This window comes from Monodon monoceros, unplaced genomic scaffold (genome assembly GCF_005190385.1).
Source record: "Monodon monoceros isolate NGI ecotype Baffin Bay Population unplaced genomic scaffold, NGI_Narwhal_1 Super_Scaffold_22, whole genome shotgun sequence".
NCBI classification, from domain to species: domain Eukaryota; kingdom Metazoa; phylum Chordata; class Mammalia; order Artiodactyla; family Monodontidae; genus Monodon; species Monodon monoceros.
In genome coordinates this window covers 15,225,742-15,244,779 of record NW_021703779.1, presented here as the reverse complement: position 1 = coordinate 15,244,779, position 19,038 = coordinate 15,225,742, and the positions used below count along the sequence as shown (strand labels likewise).

The window sequence follows — 19,038 nt, the reverse complement described above, 5'->3', positions numbered from 1 at the left end:
GCCGGGCGGCGGGGCGGGGGCCCCGAAGTGGGTTTCGGGCCGCCACCGGCGCTGGCACCGGGCGCAGAGGGCGGCGCGCGGCGGACTCCGCGCCCGGGCATCGCACCGGGCCGCCTTCGGCTCTGCCGCTCTGCCCTGGCCCGGAAAACCCGGCGCCTTCCAGGCCCTTCGAAAGATGGATTCTGTTGACGTATCTGGCGGCCCTGGCGAGCAGGGTGGAAAGTTGGGTTTTGCCAGATCTCACTGGGCTCGTCTTTGTGACGCTCGGCCAGCCCCGCATCCTTCCGGAGCTGGGTGAGTGTGCGTCGGCGCCCCGCGAGCCTTCGTGCCCCCCAATGCCCAGACCCGGGGTGGCCGCACCAGCTCGGGCTTTCTGCCATGTTAGGCACCGAGCAGCCTTCTCGCTGCATTTTTGCGTGCGTTTCAGCGGTGCCTTTTGCTGCGGAGGGAGTTCTTGCCTTCCTCCGCGTTGGCTTTTTCGGGGTTGGGGTTATGCTCTGTGTGTTTGCTTGTTTGCCGTTTAAAGCCCGACTATTGTTCAGGATAAGCTCCGCCTGAGTGGGGAAATGGCATCCCACCACAGTTGCCGGCGAGGGGGTAGAAATGTTGCCAGACAGCTGCTGCTTTGTTTTTCCCTGTCAGAAGTCCCTGGAGTAGGTTTGGGGCACGACGGATGGATGCAGAGAGGGATGGGGCACGGAAGAAGAAGGTGGCTGTGGAGGAGCGAATTGTCACCCACCCCCAAGGCACGCAGTCAGCTTCCCTCTCTGCCTGCCAAACTTTTATGAATATTCCTTTTGTGATGGGGGAAGCTTAATGAATTCAGCCCAGTTTTCCAGGGAAAAGCAACCCGGCTTTAACAATGGTTTGAGAACTTAATCAATGAGAAAGGCAGGGGGAGGAGGAGGAGACGCTGACACCGTATCGGGGATGTGGCTGCTTCTTACAGAGTCAGGTAGGGGAGAGGTGGGCAGGGCAGGGCAGGGCGCAGCGCCTGCGTGGCCGCGTTGCCGGAACTGTCAGCAGCTTTTACCTGTGCCCGCTGGAGCCACCCACCGTCGTTAGCCACCTCACGGTCTACCCAGAACTCGGCGACGGGGCTTGAGGGGCCGCTCGCGGCAGTGCGGGGGCGGCCCCCCTCATCTGGCGTTTTTAAGGATGTGTAAATATTTTGCTGAGGATAAGTGACATCAACAGAATGATATTCCGCAGAGCCCGGGTGTGCAGCGATGATAAATAGATACGGCCAAACAAAGTTTTGATAACCGCGGATTCTCAGGCTGGCTCTGTTTCATTTGGGTCTTTGTTTTTGTGGGTTTAGCATTATCTCTCATCCTCTAGTGTGAGCCCTTTATTTAGCTGATTCTTGGAAGCTGCTCTTTAGAACAGAGAGAAAAGCAGCCAGCAGGGAGAAAACAATTCTTAGCCTTGCGTGCATCGGGCAAGGTTTTGTGTGCTTTTCCCAAGGAATCTCCCACCGTTTTCTAGACGTCTCTCTTCCTCCTTTTGCGTCATCAGAATCGTTTGTTGATTGACCAAGAGACTTTTGATAACTTTGAAAATGTGTTGTGATATGCCTTTGTTCCAGTAGAGGGGTGGCAGCATGGGAGGAGGGCAGTGGGGCGGCTAGTGAATGGGAGCTGCTCACCCGAGCAGCATCATGTCCCTACCCACTGTTTTGTCCTCGGTGTTTTCTTCTCAAAGGGGAACACAGGGAGCTGTGCTACTTTCTGAAGGCGGGGTGGCTGGAAGGCTATAAGCCCGGTGGCATCCCAATTTCTCTGCCCCTTGGAAGCCCAGAGAAGCCACCTACCCCCCACCCCACACACAATATCCTGTGAATGGGCGCTTCCGCCTCATTCTGACAGATGCCCACTAGAGACGTCGACAAGGTGGCCGGGCACCACGAGCCAAGTCAGACTGGATCTTGGGGTATACTGGCTGCTTTGGCACCAGCCCATGGTACCATTCAGCCAGCCAGAGAGGTCCTTTATCATGCAAAGAAGCCCCAGACCTCCACAGGTGAGTTTTGGCCCAGGAAAATCTGCCCATCTCAGGAACAAATGAGAAAACAGCTTTCCAGGTGACGCCAATTGCCAATATGAGAACTTGGTTGATGGGCATTTTGGTCAAGAACTGTAAAATAAATGAAAAGTCTTGTAGCCAGAAAGCAGAGCCACCAAGACAGGACCCCTGAAATGGAAAAAAGATAAGAAAAGAAAGAAAGAAAAAGGCTGGAAGGTGTGTGACGAGGTGTTGCTGGAAGTGCTATAGCACCAGAAGACCAATATAGCCCTAGCTATAATGACCTGAAGACTAGATAGGACTGGTCTCCCCAGACCCGCTTGACCCAGAATGGAGGTATTCTGTGTGTGGAGACATCCACACACAGTGTGCTCAGAATTTACAGTAAGAAAGTAGCAAGTGTCTATTCTCTGGCTCCTTCTGTAACCTTAGATTCAGGGAAGGAGGGTAGTGGAGGGAAATAAGTCAAGAAGGAAATTAACATTTGTTGTTGCCCTCCGTCTGCCAGACACTTTACATGTGGGAAACCATGATGTAACAGAGGCATTATTTTACAGATAAGGAATCTGAGGCTCAGAGAAATTTCCAGTTGAGTGTCTGATTCCAGACTTCGGTGGTTATGACTTAAAGGGGCAACATGTTCCTCTACCCTTCCCCCAAGTCTCTTATTTATTTCTCCCAGAGACCGGAGTCCTCAGCCCCTACCAAATATAGTACCTAACTGGGGGAGGGGGGCACCAGTGAGGCAGCCCAGCCACCCAGGGTACATGCTTATGTGCCAAGTAGATAGACCCCAAATAGCCCTTAACTATTTCAGATGGAAAGACTGTGCCTTTTCATCTTGGAATTCCCAACACCCAACCGTTGCTTAATGAATGAGAGTTGAGTGACTAAATGATGGAACTGATGGAGTGAATGGTGGTGGGAGGGAGCTGTAAGTTATTATCAAGGGAGACCAGCAGGGAGAAATCCAGAGATTTGTGTTTGGTTGGGGTCTCGGAGCGCCTGGTGTCATGCTGCAGTTCTAGCTCTGGGTAGTTTCCAAGCCGACGAGCCCATGTGAGATGAGCATTAGCATTCCCATCTTATACACGAGGAAACTGAGGATGAGACGGATTAAGTAATTAGCCTGAGGTCTATGGTGGGCCCAGAGGGTAGGTAAGGTATTTCTGACTCTTAACCGTCTCAAATAAATAAACTCTAAATAAAGATAAGGTGGGTTCTTGCTCTGCAACTGCACCATCAAAGCAAGTCTTTTAGCCCCCTTCCAACCAGATGGTGGCCTTTAACCCCCTAGAAATTCTGGGGCCACTGGGAGAGCCAGGATTTGAATCCACATATGAGTTGTTTCTGACTCTGCTGCCTCCATGATCAGAATGTGAGGGGGACCTCAGAGAATGAGGCTCTTGAGGAAGGGGAAAGATGGCTAATTGCACTCTCCCGTGCACAAAAGCCTGTGTGGGACCCTGAATTAAGCTTGATTTGGGGATCAGGGTGACATCCTTGCTGCAGAGTTGGCAGCGCTTGTCTCTGGAGAATGCCTCTGATTGCCGCTTCTCCCTCCCACCTGACCGTCTGCCCGGATGCCCATCATCTCATTTTTACCAGACTCAAGGCGTCTCCTTTGTGGCTCGCAATTTCTGATGAGCCTTTCAAGGCTACCGCTCTGCTGTGTTCTGATGGCAGCTGCCGAGGAGGTGATTTGGGCGGCCACGTTAGTACTTCTGGATTTCGCACATGACCCTCCTTCTCCCTCCAGCCAAGAACACTCATAGGAACACACGTGCACGCGCAGACACAGGCGCATGTAATTGGATCATGTTTCTGTATCTGCTTCACCAAATTAGGTTGCAAACCCAGAATTGTTAGTGAAAGAACATACGTGACTTTGGTGATCTTCTGTCCCGGCCCCTGCCTTAAACAGATCCGAAGAGCTAAGGTACAGGCTGCTCAAGCAGCAGATGCCTTCAGTAACGATTGTACTCGCTGGCCTTGCCACCTCTGTGAGGGCAGCCCGCAGCCCCCCGCCATGTCGGCATGGGCCCTGGGCCTTTCGTAAGAGCCCATTTTAATCTCCGCTTAGAGGTAGGGCTGGGCTCCTAGAACATCCCAATCCTTGCAGTTCCCATTTCTGCTGTAATTCTTATCGCCCATCCTGCTCTCACACGTCACTGTTCTTTCCACAGCTTTTTTGGTCTTTCAGCCCAGCACTGTCTAATAGAACTTTCTATGATGACGGAAATATACTATGACTGCACCATCCCACATAGTAGCCACTAGTCTCATGTGGCTTTTCAGCAGGTGAAAGGTGGCTAGTCCAAAGCAGGGTATGCTATGACGATAACATACGCACAGGATTTCCAAGACTTAGTACAAAGAAGGAATGCAGAATAGCTCATTAATAATTTTTATATTGATTGCATGGTAAAATGATAATATTTTGAATATATTTGTTAAATAAGCTAGCGTTAAGATTAACGTCACCTGTTCCTTTTAATCTTTTTAATGGGCCCACTAGAAACTTTAAAATTACATATGTATTTCTCTTAGGCAGCTCTGCTCTACCAGCCTGTGTCTTCAGCCTCATAGCACCTCCAGAAGTTTTGGGGGGCATAAACGCCCTCCATCCCCATGGCAGGTGGGAGGCATGGGACTGACTCAAGAGCCACACCAGTCTGGCACCAGGCAACTTTGATTATCAGTAGCTAAGGTGCCATTTTGGGGGTCCCCATCAAGCCTACCCATGAGCATGTTTGCTCAGTCACCTTCCGTGAGGAGTGCGGGCTCCTGAAACTGAATGGAGATGAGAGAGCGAGACAGGGGTCGGGTGGGCAGGGCTGGCCGTCCTTTCCTCCACCCCAGGCCAGTGTCCTTGCCCACTGGAGAGCTGTCTCCCTCCTGAGCGACTGATTTCCTTGACACCTGCTCTAATAACATCCTTCCCGGGGATGTGTGTTTGGAGAATAGTGTCCCAAGTAGGCAGCCTTGTGCTGAGAGTGGGTTATTTGGGTCTGGGGCCAGTCTTAAAGAAGAGAAAGGAAAAGAGGGGGATGCACATAGTCATTTCCTGACAGCTTGATGAAAACAAGAGCAAGGGAATAAATGCAGTTTCTGCGAGAGAGACAGGATGAACACCAGGAAGGCCAGTTTTACACACATGTGGTGCCACCGATGAGGAGCCCTGAGCAAGGGGCAGTTCAGGAGGGTGGGGGAAGGCTCACGGCAGACACTGCGGTCTTCCTGGGCCCTACCCTGGGCCCTGGGCATGGCCCGAGGAAACAGAAAGAGCTGGAATAATGAACTTGGGGCTTCGGTGATTTATAGGTCAGGCGCCTGTGGCTCTGGCTCCTGAGGGGGCTGCCCCCACAGGGGACCCTTGGCTGACCTCCTTGAGCTCCTCGGAAGGAGCTGGTTTTGTTTCCCATGGCAGAAGCAGACTGTTTACTGGAGCACAGGAAGAATCCGACATTCTGGCGAAAAATAATTCATTAACAGCCAGGGTATTACCAGTTCCCTGGAAAAGCTCCTCCAGCTGCACTGTAGCAACTGTTCTTTCTCAGCAGCGGAATTGGGCCTCACTGGCAGCCAAGGCTGGGTATGCTTTGGCGTTTTTGTCATTGCTGTTATTTTTGCCTTTGTGTGTTTGCCCACTTTGGCCTTATAATTCACGGAAAGGAACGGTGGCCTGGAAGGGTCGAAATGCTATAGCTGTCAGTCATTCTTTCCTCCACGGTTTTAGCCTGGAAGCTCTAGGCCAACTCTAGGAACACGCTTTTTTTCCTGCCCGAAGCCCATCCTCATGCTGGGGACACCACACAGACACACAGAATGTTCTAGAACTAAAGGAATTTTAGAGAATCTCTGCACCTGCTCTTAAGACTTTATGGAAACAATTGGCTGAAGGACTCCCACACCCACCTCACACCCACACACACGCCCCCACACACACACGCACACACAGTGGGGCCACAAAGTATGTGATTCATCATGCCAGTTTTGAGGGTATTTGGAAAGCCATGCAGGCGTAGCCAGCAGAATGGGCTGCATGTGTTGTTCACTAAAGAATGATTGAATCTATAGTAAATAAAATAGAATGATTCAGAAAGCTTTTTATGCTCTGGAAAAATCTGCTTAAAAAAAGGGGGGCTTTGTCTGCTTGTTTGCTTTTTAATGCCTCATGCTCAGAAGTGTGTACCCGGCTAGCAAGAAATGGGAAAGAATGGCATTTCCTTGGTTTAGTTTTTTAAAACACTAATTGCAGGTTAAGTAGGATGCAGTGTATTGATTTTGGTTTTGTACGGAATGTAACTAGATAATCATTTTATTTTATGAGATATTAATTTCCATCCATTTAGACTGATGAAATATGCATTTAAAATGTACCCTGCCTAGCTCCACCATCATCGCAGTATTTCTTTAATGTTCCCAGATTCAGATTGAGAACCTGTTTCATTTATTTGGAAAGGAGTAAATATGTCCTTAGTAAACATATATGTAAGCCAACCTTAGATTTCAAGGAAAATGGGATTTTTCTCCTTTGATGACTGCCAAAGATACAAATATTGAAGGCCAAGCGTGTTTGCCTTTATCTGGAGCACGGTTTCTCCACCTTGGCCCTGATGACATTTTAGGCCGGGTCACCCTGCTGCGGGGCTGCCGTGTGCCCTGTAGGCTGCTTAGCAGCATCCCTGGCCTCCACCCACCGGATGCCAGAAGTGTTGGCCCCTCCCCACCCCCGTTGTGGCAGCCAGAACTGTCTCCAGGTCTTGCCAAATGTCCCCTCTGGGGCAAAATGGACCCTGCTTGAGAACCACTGGTCTAGACCAAGATTTAATAGGTAATCTGTGGCTTTTGGAAATTTTCAGTTCTAAATAATAAAAGACACAATTTCCCCCTCTGAATTACATGTACAATTCATGGGGGTGATTAATTAACAGTTGGAAGTGGGTCATGTGCCTGATTTAATTTTAAAGTGGGTGGAAGGGTCTATGAGATTGTATAAGAGATTATACAGAGAATTTTTTTTTTTTTTTGCGGTACGCGGGCCTCTCACTGCTGAGTCTATTTCGGTGTCATGAGCTCTGCTCATTTCAGATCGTGGCAGCGCTTTACCCACCACTCATGTCTGTGTTTTCCAGCACTGTTGAGAGAGAAAGTCAATGGTGAGGAGATGGAGAATTTTTCAAAATTATTGGACGTTCAAATTCAGGTGGGCCTCACCACCCCTTCCGGTTTTCCCCCCTCTTACACACATTTATTTCCCTGCAGCAGTTCTGCTTGGGAAAGAGAACGGCAGCAGGGCTTCTTCAGCCAGCTCCGTCCTGGTAATGCCTGCAGTCAACAGTAACAGATGGAATGCTGCCGCTGGATGAGCCCTCGGCCATCTTCTTACTGGTGGTCCCTGGAAAGGCTAGAAGGGGGGTGGTCCTGCCTTCACGGGGAAGGTGTCATGGGGTTGAACCATTCCCTGCCCATCCGTGGAAATGGGATGGGCGCTTGGGGGACAGAGAGAGAACAGAGAGGTGGATTGCTCGTTCCACAGGACAGTGTCCCAGGACCAAGCCTGCCCTGACAGTCTTTGGAGGGGGACGGGTGTTTGCGGGTGCTCAAGGGTATGGCCAGGTGCTCAGTGCAGACATCACTGGGGGCCACTTCATTTTGCAGCCATCCAAGGCAGGCCGACCTTTTCTAAAGAGTGTCCAAAGGAGTTCCAAGTGTCGATTGTAGAGGGATTCCTTTGCAGGCTTAGCCAGTGAGGAAAGATGGAAAGGTGAGCATGGAGGGGTTGGCCAAGCCAGCAGTTAGACCCTCAGTGGTGAGTTCTAGCCTCCCTTGAAGAGTAGTTTGACTCTTCCTTGTCAGCGTGAAGGAAGAGGCAATGAGCTGGCAGGCATCCACCGAGTGCCGGGTCCAGGCAGATAAATAATTGATACGCACCACGTGACTCTTGGTCATTCTGAATTGCCCAGCCCTTGCAGGGTAGGATTTGGGTGATGGCTGCAACAGTGGGAGAGGAAGCAGGATCATAAATCTGGGCTTTGGAGGCCAGTTTCGTGGTGCAGAGCCCACTGGGGCCACCACTGTGCTGCAGAAGCCAACAGACAGGTCCGAGTGGTATGTTGTTCCTCAAAATAATGGCAATGGAAATGGCTGTGAAAAACATTTAGACCCTTGTCATAAAAATGCAAACAGTCTTCCTGCTATAGGGAAAAGCTAAATAAACTCTATTGCAGCTGTATTAAGTAGAAACAGATTTGAAAATCGGGTGCTTTTTTTTTTTTTTCCTGAGACACTTATTTATAGCAGGTTGGGCAAAGGCTGCCACTATCTTTCGCGACTCCGGAAGAGTGTTTTCCAGATGGTCCTTGCTGTTTTTCTCTTTATTAAGCTTAGCTGAACACAGCCTCGCTTGGAAAGGTTCAGAGAAACTGGTGTTATTTTTTTCAGATTACAGTGGCCGTTGATTGGCCAACAAATCAATGGATGGGAATGGATTGAGCCTGTGCCGATGAATTTCCTTTTGCATTTAAAAATAAGAAAAATGTCAAGGAAAGCTCAAAATAGAGGCGCTGTTTCCACTGTGTACATTGAAGCTTTGAAAACCATTCAGGACTGCATTTTCTATTAATTTACATTTGCATTTTTTTCTCAAATAATGCCCTCCTCTTTGCTAAAACTCTGCAGTGTTACCGTTTCCTTTCCAACATCTAAACAATGTCCAGATACATTTCAGATCGAGCAGTTAGCTCTGGGTGCAATTTCCTTTTGTGAAAAAAAGAAATCACTAACCCGCTAGACTAAATATGGAATTATTGAATGTGAAAATATCAATATTTGTTCTAGGATCCTTTGTGGCTTATCACTTGCATTTTAAGAAGGCTAGAAGAGACTGATTCTGCCTGGCCTTTCCATGTCAGACACACCCATGCCAGAAACCTTAAGCCTTGTTTTTGCTCTTAGGAGCTGGGCAGTTGGGTTTGGGGTCATCAAGCCTGATTCTTACAGCCCAAACTGCACAGGGAACCGTTTTGGAAAGTCACATGAACCCGTGATCCCTACGGACCGGGCTTGAGGACTACCACGCCATGTGGGACAAAATTTCTACCCATGCACAGTTAAATGGAAGAAGAGTGAAAATGTACTCAGTCTCTTTTTTAAAGCTAAACCTTTTCCATTTTACAGAGCTTCCCTTTATTCTAAAATGGCCTTTCCCACTTTTCTTAGTGTTAAAGTCTCTTTTATGAATGATGACATTTGTAGTTTAACATCTTTTTTTGACAAAGTCGGAAGTTGTCCAACTCATGTTGGATCCTCCTTTTATTTTAATGTCACTCATCCAGAACATTAGAAAGTCTGGGATTCACCCAGGGGGCCTGAGTAGATCAGGAGAGGGAGCCTTTGTTATGATTTCTAAGCCAGAAAACCCGACCTGAGCAAGGGTCCTGCTGCCAGTCCCTTACCTGACTCTTCTGACCCGTTACCCACAGAGCTGGCTTTGTCCAGAGTCCATGTGAAGAATGGAAATGCTTCTCCAGAGGAGTTGTTTTTCTTTTCTTTTTTTTTTTTTTTGGCCACACTGCGCCGCTTGCAGGATTTTAGTTCCATGACCAGGGATCGAACCCGGGCTCCCTGCAGTGGAAGCGCAAAGTCCTAACCACTGGACTGCCAGGGAAGTCCCTCCAAAGGAGTTTGAAGGGGAAAACTGGCCTCTTGGACATGATGTCTGAGCATGCAGCGTCAATGCCGGGAGCCTGGACCCTTTATCCCTGGCTCCCCATGTCAACTCTGCTGCCAGTTCACATAGGCTCGACCCACCGTCCTCCTCTCCTCAGCCCTGCCCACTGCTGTCGGGAGCACAGGCCTCAGCATGGCTCACCTGGCAGGATCCTCAGTCTCCTTACTACTCTGCCCCACTCCTGTCTTGCTCCCCCAGCTGCTCTTCCTCTCGCTAAAGCAACCCTCTAAGTTCGTCACTCTAGCTCGAGAACATTCAGTGACTCCCTATTTCCTAATTAGAATAAAACCCCATATGAGATATTATTCCCATTTTCCCAGCCCATTCTCTCCCTCATGACTGCTCTTCAGCACAGAGGATGTTTCCAGGTTGTACAGTTGCTCTTTGCTGTGTGTGTGTGTGTGTGTGTGTATATGTTTTATTGAAGGATAGTTGATTTACAATGTTGTGTTAGTTTCAGGTGTACAGCAAAGTGATTCAGTTGTATATATATATTCTTTCTCAGATTCTCTTCCATTATAGATAATTACAAGATATTGAATATAGTTCCCTGTGCTATACGGTACGGCCTTGTTGTTCATCTGTTTTATATACAGTAGTATGTATCTGTTCATCCCAAACTCCTAATTTATCCCTCCTCCCCCTTTCCGCTTTGGTAACCATAAGTTTGTTTTCTATGTCTGTGAGTCTATTTCTGTTGTGCAAATAAGCTCCTTTGTATCATTTTTTTAGATTCCACATATAAGTGATATCTTATGATACCTGTCTTTCTCTGACTTACTTCACTTAGTATGATCATCTCTGGGTCCATCCATGTTGCTGCAAATGGCATTATTTCATTCTTTTTTATGGCTGAGTAGTTTTCCATTATATATATATATATATATATGTGCGTGCGTGTGTGTGTATGCATGACACATCTTTATCCGTTCATCTGTCGATGGACATTTAGGCTGTTTCCATGTCCTGGCTATTGGCGGTAGTGCTGCTGTGAACGTTGGGGTGCATGTATCTTTTTGTTGTAGTTCTGTCCAGATATATGCCCAGGAGTGGGATTGCTGGATCATATGGTAATTCTCTTTAGTTTTTTGAGGAACCTGCATACTGTTCTCCATAGTGGCTGTATCAATTTACATTCCCACCAACAGTGTAGGAGGGTTCCCTTTTCTCCACACCCTCTCCAGCTTTTATTATTTGTAGGCTTTTTGATGATATCTCGGCTGTGTTTTGTTTGCTTCCTTTATGGGGGGAGGTTTGCAAGAAGGTTACAAGATCTCTCGGGCATCTTTCTAGATGAAGAACACTGAAGCCTTGAGTCTAATGTAATGGCCCCTTCCCATGGATTGTGACATTGGTGGTTTAAAAGGAGAAAGGAAAAATCTCCACACAAAATGAGGCTCTCTGACTTCAAGAATTGTAGCCTTCCTACAAGTCTTCTTCAGTACTGCTTCTGGATTAGAATGCCCCATTTTTTGACCTGCCAGCAAATGGGTATTGCTTCAGGATGGCACTGTTGGCTTGTCCTGCTGAAAACAGAGCCACTCCCACAAGCTTCGAAATTTGCAGTCAAAACGTAGTGAAAGGAGTCCATCTTAGCCAGTGCAGATTGTCCATTCTATTAGAAAATGTCTCTGATGGTTGCTTATAAAATGATAGTAGCAAGAGTATTACCTATTATTTATCAAGCTCCTGCTATAGCCTGGACAGTTGTACCAGGTGATTTACATTTATTATTTTAGTTCCAGCTCCATAACAGCCATATGAGGTAGGTGGATGTTATGAGCTTTATTTCATAAAGGAGGAATCGGGGGCTCAGAGACGGTTAGTAACTTACACAAGGTCACACAGCTCAAAGGAGGTGGAACTGGGATTCTCTACAGTGTGGTTCAATAGAACTTTCTGCGATGATGGACATGTCCTACGCTGTCCAATATGGTAGCCACTAGCCGTAAGTCGCTATTGAGCACTAGAAATGTGACTGGTGTGGCTGAGGCCTGACTTTTTCATCTTTTTCTTAACCATTTTTAACTGTACAGTTCAGTGGTGTTAAGTGCATCCATATTGTTGTGCAGCAATAACTACCATCCGTCTCCAGAACCCTGAGTCTCTGTCCTCATTAAACACTAACTTGCTATTCACCCTCCTCCCAACAACCCCTGGCAACCATCCTTCTATTTTCTTTTTTCTTTCTTTCTTTTTCAGTCTCCCCTTTTGCCTCACATCCCAGCCTCTGGTAACCACCATTCTACTCTATGTTACTATAAATGTGGTTTTGTGGTTTTCTTCAAAATATTCTACATTTAAGGGAGATCATGCAATATTTGTCTTTCTGTTTTAAATGTAAATTGCCACTTGTGGCTAGTGGCTACCATATTGGACAGCGCAGCTCTAGAGCGTGCTTGCTTCCCTGTGCCATTCTGCCCCTCTGCTCTCGCTTATGTGCACCTCTCCTGTAACACCCAGACGCTTTGCGCCTCTCTTCCTCCCTCCCAGCCCGGCACAGCTCCTCCCTTTCTTGGAGGCCCGTAGACCAGTGGTTCTCAAGCTTTAGCGTGCATTAGAATCATCTGGAGGGCTTGTTAAAACACAGATTCCTAGGACCCGCTCCCCGTGCAGGCCTGGAGTGGGGCCCAAGAATTTGCATTTCTGACAGGTTCCCAGGTGCTCCGGGGCTGCTGGTGCTAGGATCTTTGCATGAACATTATCTATCGGGGCTTAAGGACTAATTCCTGCTTCTTAAAGTGGTGTGGCCTGGGGCTTACCTGTTACCTCCCGGTCCCGCAAGGAGCAGTGGTTGCTGGCTCACATCAGCTGGGAGAATCCGCCTTCCTGCTCCTGTCCTGAGGACCTGGCCCTCTGTCACTCCCAACTTTACTTGTACCACTGTTAGCTTGGGTCACTCCCTTGTCAGTTGTTCTGGAGTGCCTTCATTTTAACTAGGGGCTCCTTGGGAGGGGCTGGAAAGCCTGGCAGGGGGAAGGAAGAAGCATAATCTCTAGGAATTGCCTAACCACGTAGGGCAGGCCTGGTCGGAGAGGCCCATTTACTGTCCGAGCTGCGGTTCTCTGCAATTAAACGGTGGCAGAAAACTTAAACAGGAAAGAAAAAAAAAGTGAAGCAGGTAAGGCAGACAGGTGACAAAGCTGAGTGCCCCATCCTTGTATCTTCACCCTAATTAAGGTCTTTGTCCATTTTGGAGGTCAAAGGACAAATGCCCTGGGGCAGGATTGGAGGTGAAGTGGTGGGAATGGCCAGGGGGCCAAGAGAGGTCCCTGGAAAGGGTGCTGTCGTGTTGGCCACCTTGATTCTTTTTTTTTAATATAAATTTATTTATTTATTTATTTTTGGCTGCATTGGGTTTTCACTGATGCACGCGGGCTTTCTCTAGTTGCCGAGAGCTGGGGCTACCCTTCGTTGTGTGCGCAGGCTCCTTCTCACTGCGGTGGCTTCTCTTGTTGTGGAGCGCGGGCTCAGTAGTTGTGTCTCGCGGGCTCTAGAGCACAGGCTCAGTAGCTGTGTCTCACGGGCTCTAGAGCGCAGGCTCAGTAATTGTGGCGCACGGGCTTAGTTGCTCCGCAGCATGTGGGATCTTCCCGGCCCAGGGCTCGAACCCGTGTCCTATGCATTGGCAGGCGGATTCTTAACCACTGTGCCACCGGGGAAGCCCTGGCCACCTTAATTCTTGATCTAGCTTTCGTCGGTGCTGAGAATGTTGTTCTTGTTAAAAATAAATACACATGTAAAGAAGTAGCTGCTAGGCTGTTCTTCTTATGAATATTTGTGAAATAAAAAAAATCATTTTTTTCCTAAGTGTACACATATCCATATTTTCTCCCACAGAACCTGAGCTTTTTTTCTTTTCTTTCTCTGTTTCCCCCTCTTTGTTTTGTTTTGTGTTTTGAGGGCAGGAATCATGTGTCTTTTTTTGTGTGTGTGTGTGGCTTGGTCTCAAACCAGCATTCATTCTCTTGAGCCAGGCAGCACTTCCTAAAGTTCATTTTAATCACCATCTAGGACAACCCAACCCTCCGTGGCTCCTGGCAGTATGCTCCGTAGTACTTAGATGCTGATAATATGTTTAATTAAAAAAAATTACAGGTAGGCAACTTTCCCCGTTTGTCCATTTCCGAAAGCAAGTCTTCAAAGGCATGAACTCAAAGCCTCATTTCTCTTCTTTACAGGGGCCTGTCCCCGTTAGTCGGTGGTGAAATGTCAGATTCTTGCGCTCTCAGTACTTCCCTCTTGTTTTTGATCAGCACCGCTCATCCCACCTTCCTCTATTCAGCTGGACCCACCCTCAGCTCCATCCCGGACGCTTGGAACACGAAGCTCTTAACCCCCGACTGTATGGAATGCGTCTTCCCTTCCTCCAAATCTGTTGCTTTCCCCCCTCCCTGGGATGGCCAGTGCCAAGTGCCCCATTCCTTTTTCCACTTCTGTGGGTGGAGTGGAGATTCCAAGTTCTCCAGATCCATGATGGAGCCGAAGCATCTGGACCGGAGTTTAATTTACATGCTCTCACTTAAACTGCACGGTGATATTTAGAAACAGCTGTTTTCATTTGCAGATGAGGAAACTGAGGTGTCAGAAGGGCAGGTTACGGACGACGAGCAGAAAAGGTGGGCGGGGTCCAGATCATAACGGGTCTTGTAAGCCTTGGTAAAGAACTTGGACTTTATCCTAAGCAGTTTCACAGAAGCCAGTGACATTATTTACTTTACATGTTTTGTTTTTCTCCCTAGTGGAGAATGAACTGGGGCAGGAGGGAAGGTAGACCAAAAAGGCTTCTTTGCAGAAATCCAGGGAGACCAATGGCCTTGACCTTGAGCTGAAGCGGCATGGTGGCTGTGAATGGGGAAGCAAGTGGCCGGATTCCAGAAGCATCTAGGAGGCTGACTCTGTGAGACTTGGTAATGGCTGGTAGAGTAAATTGTGACAACAGCCTGGTTTCTCTCGTTTAGGCCCCTTGATGGGCCAGGAGCGGGGGGAGTTTGGGTACCTGGGTCCCACCCTCCCTTTGTAGCCAGGGATGGGGCGGCCCAGATATAGGCGAGTGGTCAGAAAACCTTGGCACTGGCCCACGTAATCATATGAGCACCCAGTTCTGAAGGGAATATGATGAAAAGAGTGAATGAACCAGAAAATGGGGGAAGAAAGGAGACCTGACAGACATAATCAACAGCAAGGAGCACCTTCAGTCAGCAGCTTTAAATACACTTTCCAAGTTCATATGCTTTAAATAGGTCAGAATTTGTAAGCACTGGGGGACATGGGTAATCCTGCTGGTTCAGGCTTTGACTGGGCCCAGCTGGTAGAGAGGAGTTTGGCTGGTGGCCTGCCACCAAGGTGACCAACTGTTCTGGTTGGCCTGGGATTGAGGGGGTTCCTGGGACATGGGACTTTCAGCTTTAAAACCCGGCAGTCCTGGGCAAACTGGGACAAGTTGGTCACCCCACCTGCTGGGGGAGGAGTTGCAGTCTGGACAGCCAGGCTGATCAGGGCCAAAGCAGTGGAGACTCAGTTCAGCCTGGGGACTCGGTATGGGGATGCCACCACAGAGCAGAAAGGGAGCTTGGGAATGGAAAAGGCAAGAACATATCCCGAGCCCTTTCAGATAGCCTCTCTGGGTCTGCATGAAAACGCTTCTCTTAAAATAGGAGCCTGAGCGCTCCATTCTGCTTTCCTGGAAACTAGCCTGTGCCTCGTGCTCCTTAAAATCCTGCGCATGTGGGGATTCAGCCGGGCATTTCCAGTGAACGTTAGGTGAGTGAACAAATTCTCTGGTCCTGCTGGCATCCTGGACTTGCAAGTCCTTAACCAGACGTGGGAAGAGTTAAACTGGGTCCTGGGTGAGCAGAACACTTTCTTTACATAATGTGTTCCTATGTCCAATATAGTTAGAAAAGCCTTTTTATGTTTTTAAAAGCAGCAAAATGCAGAATCATTTGTAGCAGTAGAACATTCAGATCTTCATTTGCAAAGCGACCATAGCCCTCCATTATTCATAACCCTTTTGAAACCAAATGACAATTTTTTTGTCCTCAAAACTTCCCTTCCCCACCCCCATCCCAACTATTTCTCTTCCAAAATAAACCTCAGTAAATAAGCCGACTGAGTGTCCCAAATGGTAGGACAGAGGAGCGCTTGGAATAGGAAACTAACGAAACAGCTCTTTCCTTTGAAGGCCTGGCCTGACACAAGCCTTCCACTCCATTCAGAAATGCAGAGAGAAATGGAGGGTGAGGTGACACTCATCTGAGGACATCAGTGATACCAGTGACAGGGAAAGGTATCAGAGTCCATTCTTGTGGTGGACAGCAGCAGCGGGAATAAGGAGAAATTCCGTGTGGGGAAATAAAAGAGAAAGAGAAAAATAGAGGAAGATGTGAAAAAAGTAAGGATGAGATTCCTCAGGCCACAAGGCTCAGATAGCATAGGAGCAAGAAAGGACGCAAATGGGACTTGGGTCTTTGGAAGGAGCCTCCAACAATAGCCTGTCTTAAAATGAGTCGGAGAGTGAAAATGAGCTTTGTCTTTTCCCTGTGCCCTTCTGGATCACTTTCTGAGGAGTGGATATTAGTTGTAGCAAAATTGCCTACAGTGTATTCTTTCCCAAGCAGAAAGGGCTTGGTGGGTAAAAGCTTAAATGATAGTATCAGCATTTTAAAAAGGTTTTCTATTTCACATACACTTTAAATAGGTCAGAATTTTTAAGCAGTGAGGGGATAGGGTTTATTCTTTTATTAGCAAAGTTTGACTTCTAAAACCACTTATGTGGATGGGAGAAGTCCTAAAAGTTATCCATCACAGATTTTTATTTTCAGATTTTCGTCTGAACTCCTAACATACATACATACAGGAAAGTGCATGTATTATTAAGTGCACTGCTTGAAGACTTTTCACAAACAGCACACTCACATCACCAGCATCCTGGTGGAGACAGGGGACCACACCAGCTCCCCAAAGCCCCCTGTGCCGTCTTCATTACCCCTCACCAACAGTAACCACCAACTTCCCACAGCACAGATGAGTTTTGTCTCACACAAGACTTTTTCAATCAGAGCTTTGTGTATGAGTACCAAAACAAAAAAAAAAACCAAAACAAAAAAACCCCCAAAACCCCCCGTAATTTTTTTAGGGAGGAGGGCAGAAATTCTGTAACAGTTTCCTTTGTCTAGCTGCTCTGAGTTAGGCCTGTTAAACAGGAAGTTTCTGTGCTGGGGCCCTGCTAGCGCAGGGCTCGGGGCAGACTGATCTCTGCTGCCCAGAACGATGACCAGGCTGCAAGCCAGTTGCCTGCCCTTGGCACCACCTCTGCCAGAGGCAGCCACCGAGCTTGCCTTATCTGCCTCCTTAAAGCCTCTGTCAGATCTTGCCGTGACACGTGTCTGGAGGCACTGGGGACAGCACAGCAAAATGGCCGAAAGTTCCCCGAACGTGTTGGCCTTCTGGAAAGGAAGGCCAGGCACCACTAAAACAGCTTACCCAACAGGCTCATTTTTCTCCGACTTCCAAATGAGAGTGTGATTGATTAATTTCACTTCCTGGTAGGTTTCGATGTGCTTTCTGCCTCCTTTTCTTGTTGCTGCAGGAAGCAAACAGGATGAATGCAGGAATAAAGCTATGGAACATACATCATAATGTTTCTGGAGCGGCATCAGAAAAGGACTTATTTGTTCTCCTGGGTTGTGTAGTGCCGAGTGATTGAATGCTCGCCAAGCTGTCAGTTTTATGAAACAAATTCCCTAACCCCCTTGGCCCAGAGCTTTGCTCAGCCTGAGATGGAAAAGAAATAACTTTTAATAGAAAACTCATTGCTAAAATCTAAGATAAGATTTCAGAGTTACTTCTCTCCTAAGAATAAAATGAAATATTGAAGAAAGCATTTGATGGGGGACTCTTAGGGAACGTCATTTCTCAGTTCTTGGTTAACAAACTATGTTAATAAAAATATTTAGACCTTCGTGATGCATGATGCATATTTATTCCTAGTGAGCTGGCCTGTTTGTATACACAGATGTTTCCTGTGGTCCTTCTATCATTGCTTCTACTTTTTCTGAAACAATATTTCTAGCAGGAAACAGAATCTTATGTTAAGATCCTAAGTCCCTCACAGACCCTGTTAGTTCAAGTGAGGATATTTCCATTTCTGTATTTGATATTGGTGGGGGAGGGGCGGTAGGAATCTTCTTTTATTCAAAAAACATGGAAGATAATGCATCGACTCCACCATATTGAGACATTATTAGACAATTATTCCTTGGCTTCTAAATTAGACCTGGCCGATTTATCCGGGCACATTCATTGCTGAAGGGCTGGATGGCTTTTCAGTCTCCGTTCTCACTGTCAAAGGCACCGTGAGTAATGCCTGCCCTTTCATACAAACCTTAGGTGTGTTTGACTGGGTTTTACAGATTTTCCAAGGCATTGTTCTCACAGAGCTGCAGTTTCCTTTCCAGCACCAGGAATACTGTGGCAACTCAGCTCACCAGCCCAGTTTCTCTGCCAGTCTACGCAGCGCTTGGAAATCAATTAAAAATAAAATCCATAGGCCAGCGTGCTGAGGAAGAAAATGAGGTTTTACACATCAGCACTTCTCAAAAAAAAAAAAAAAAAAAGATGAACCTGTCTTAATAGAAAAATGGCACAATGCCCTAATGAAAAATTAAGCTTCAGGACTCAGTCCCTAATATCTCAGTGCTGAGCGTGTATTTCCTCCTGTGGCTGCCCCTGCGAGTGAATTCTGAAATAATCAGGCAGTGTGTTGAAATAAGATATCATTCCGCGTGACTATAGCGGTGAAGCATCACCCTGCCTGGCTGACTTGTCAGTTACTGCCTAGATGCTCGCAGAGGAAGGTTCTGGTTCTTGTGAAGTTTATTTTTCTTTAACATTTTAGTAAATTTGTTTCTCTATGATTATAAAAGTAATAATACTTATTTTAGAAAATTTACAAGTATAGAAAGGTGACAAGAAAAGAATAAATATGATTGTTTTTGGTTCTTGTCCTTAAGAGTCTTTTTTCCCTGTGTGTATGTCCTTTATCTTCTCCAGGAGTTTGGAAGATATATTCCTCAATTCAAAGTGTTCTTGTGCTTAAATTGATTCCCACCCCCACCCCAAAACTCTGTTAACATACATTTCTCTAATTATCAACATCAAGAATGAAAAGCCATCTGTTTATTACCCCCTCATGTGTGACAAAAAAATTTGGTTTATTTACTCGCCGCTCTTCCACTGTCCCTTCCCACCTCACTGGTTCACTGCCGTATCCCCAG

At 47.3% G+C, this 19,038-nt stretch overlaps 1 protein-coding gene across 2 annotated transcripts in view; it reads left to right on the top strand.

The window, feature by feature from the left end:
- The window catches only part of RAI2 (retinoic acid induced 2), a 59,643-nt gene continuing 40,605 nt past the window's right edge, over positions 1 to 19,038 (top strand). The window contains exon 1 of one of the 2 annotated variants that reach the window (XM_029239939.1): positions 1 to 294. The gene's annotated coding sequence lies outside the window, so the exon portion shown is untranslated. The remainder of the gene's footprint in view (positions 295 to 19,038) is intronic. The other variant, XM_029239940.1, reaches the window with a different exon arrangement.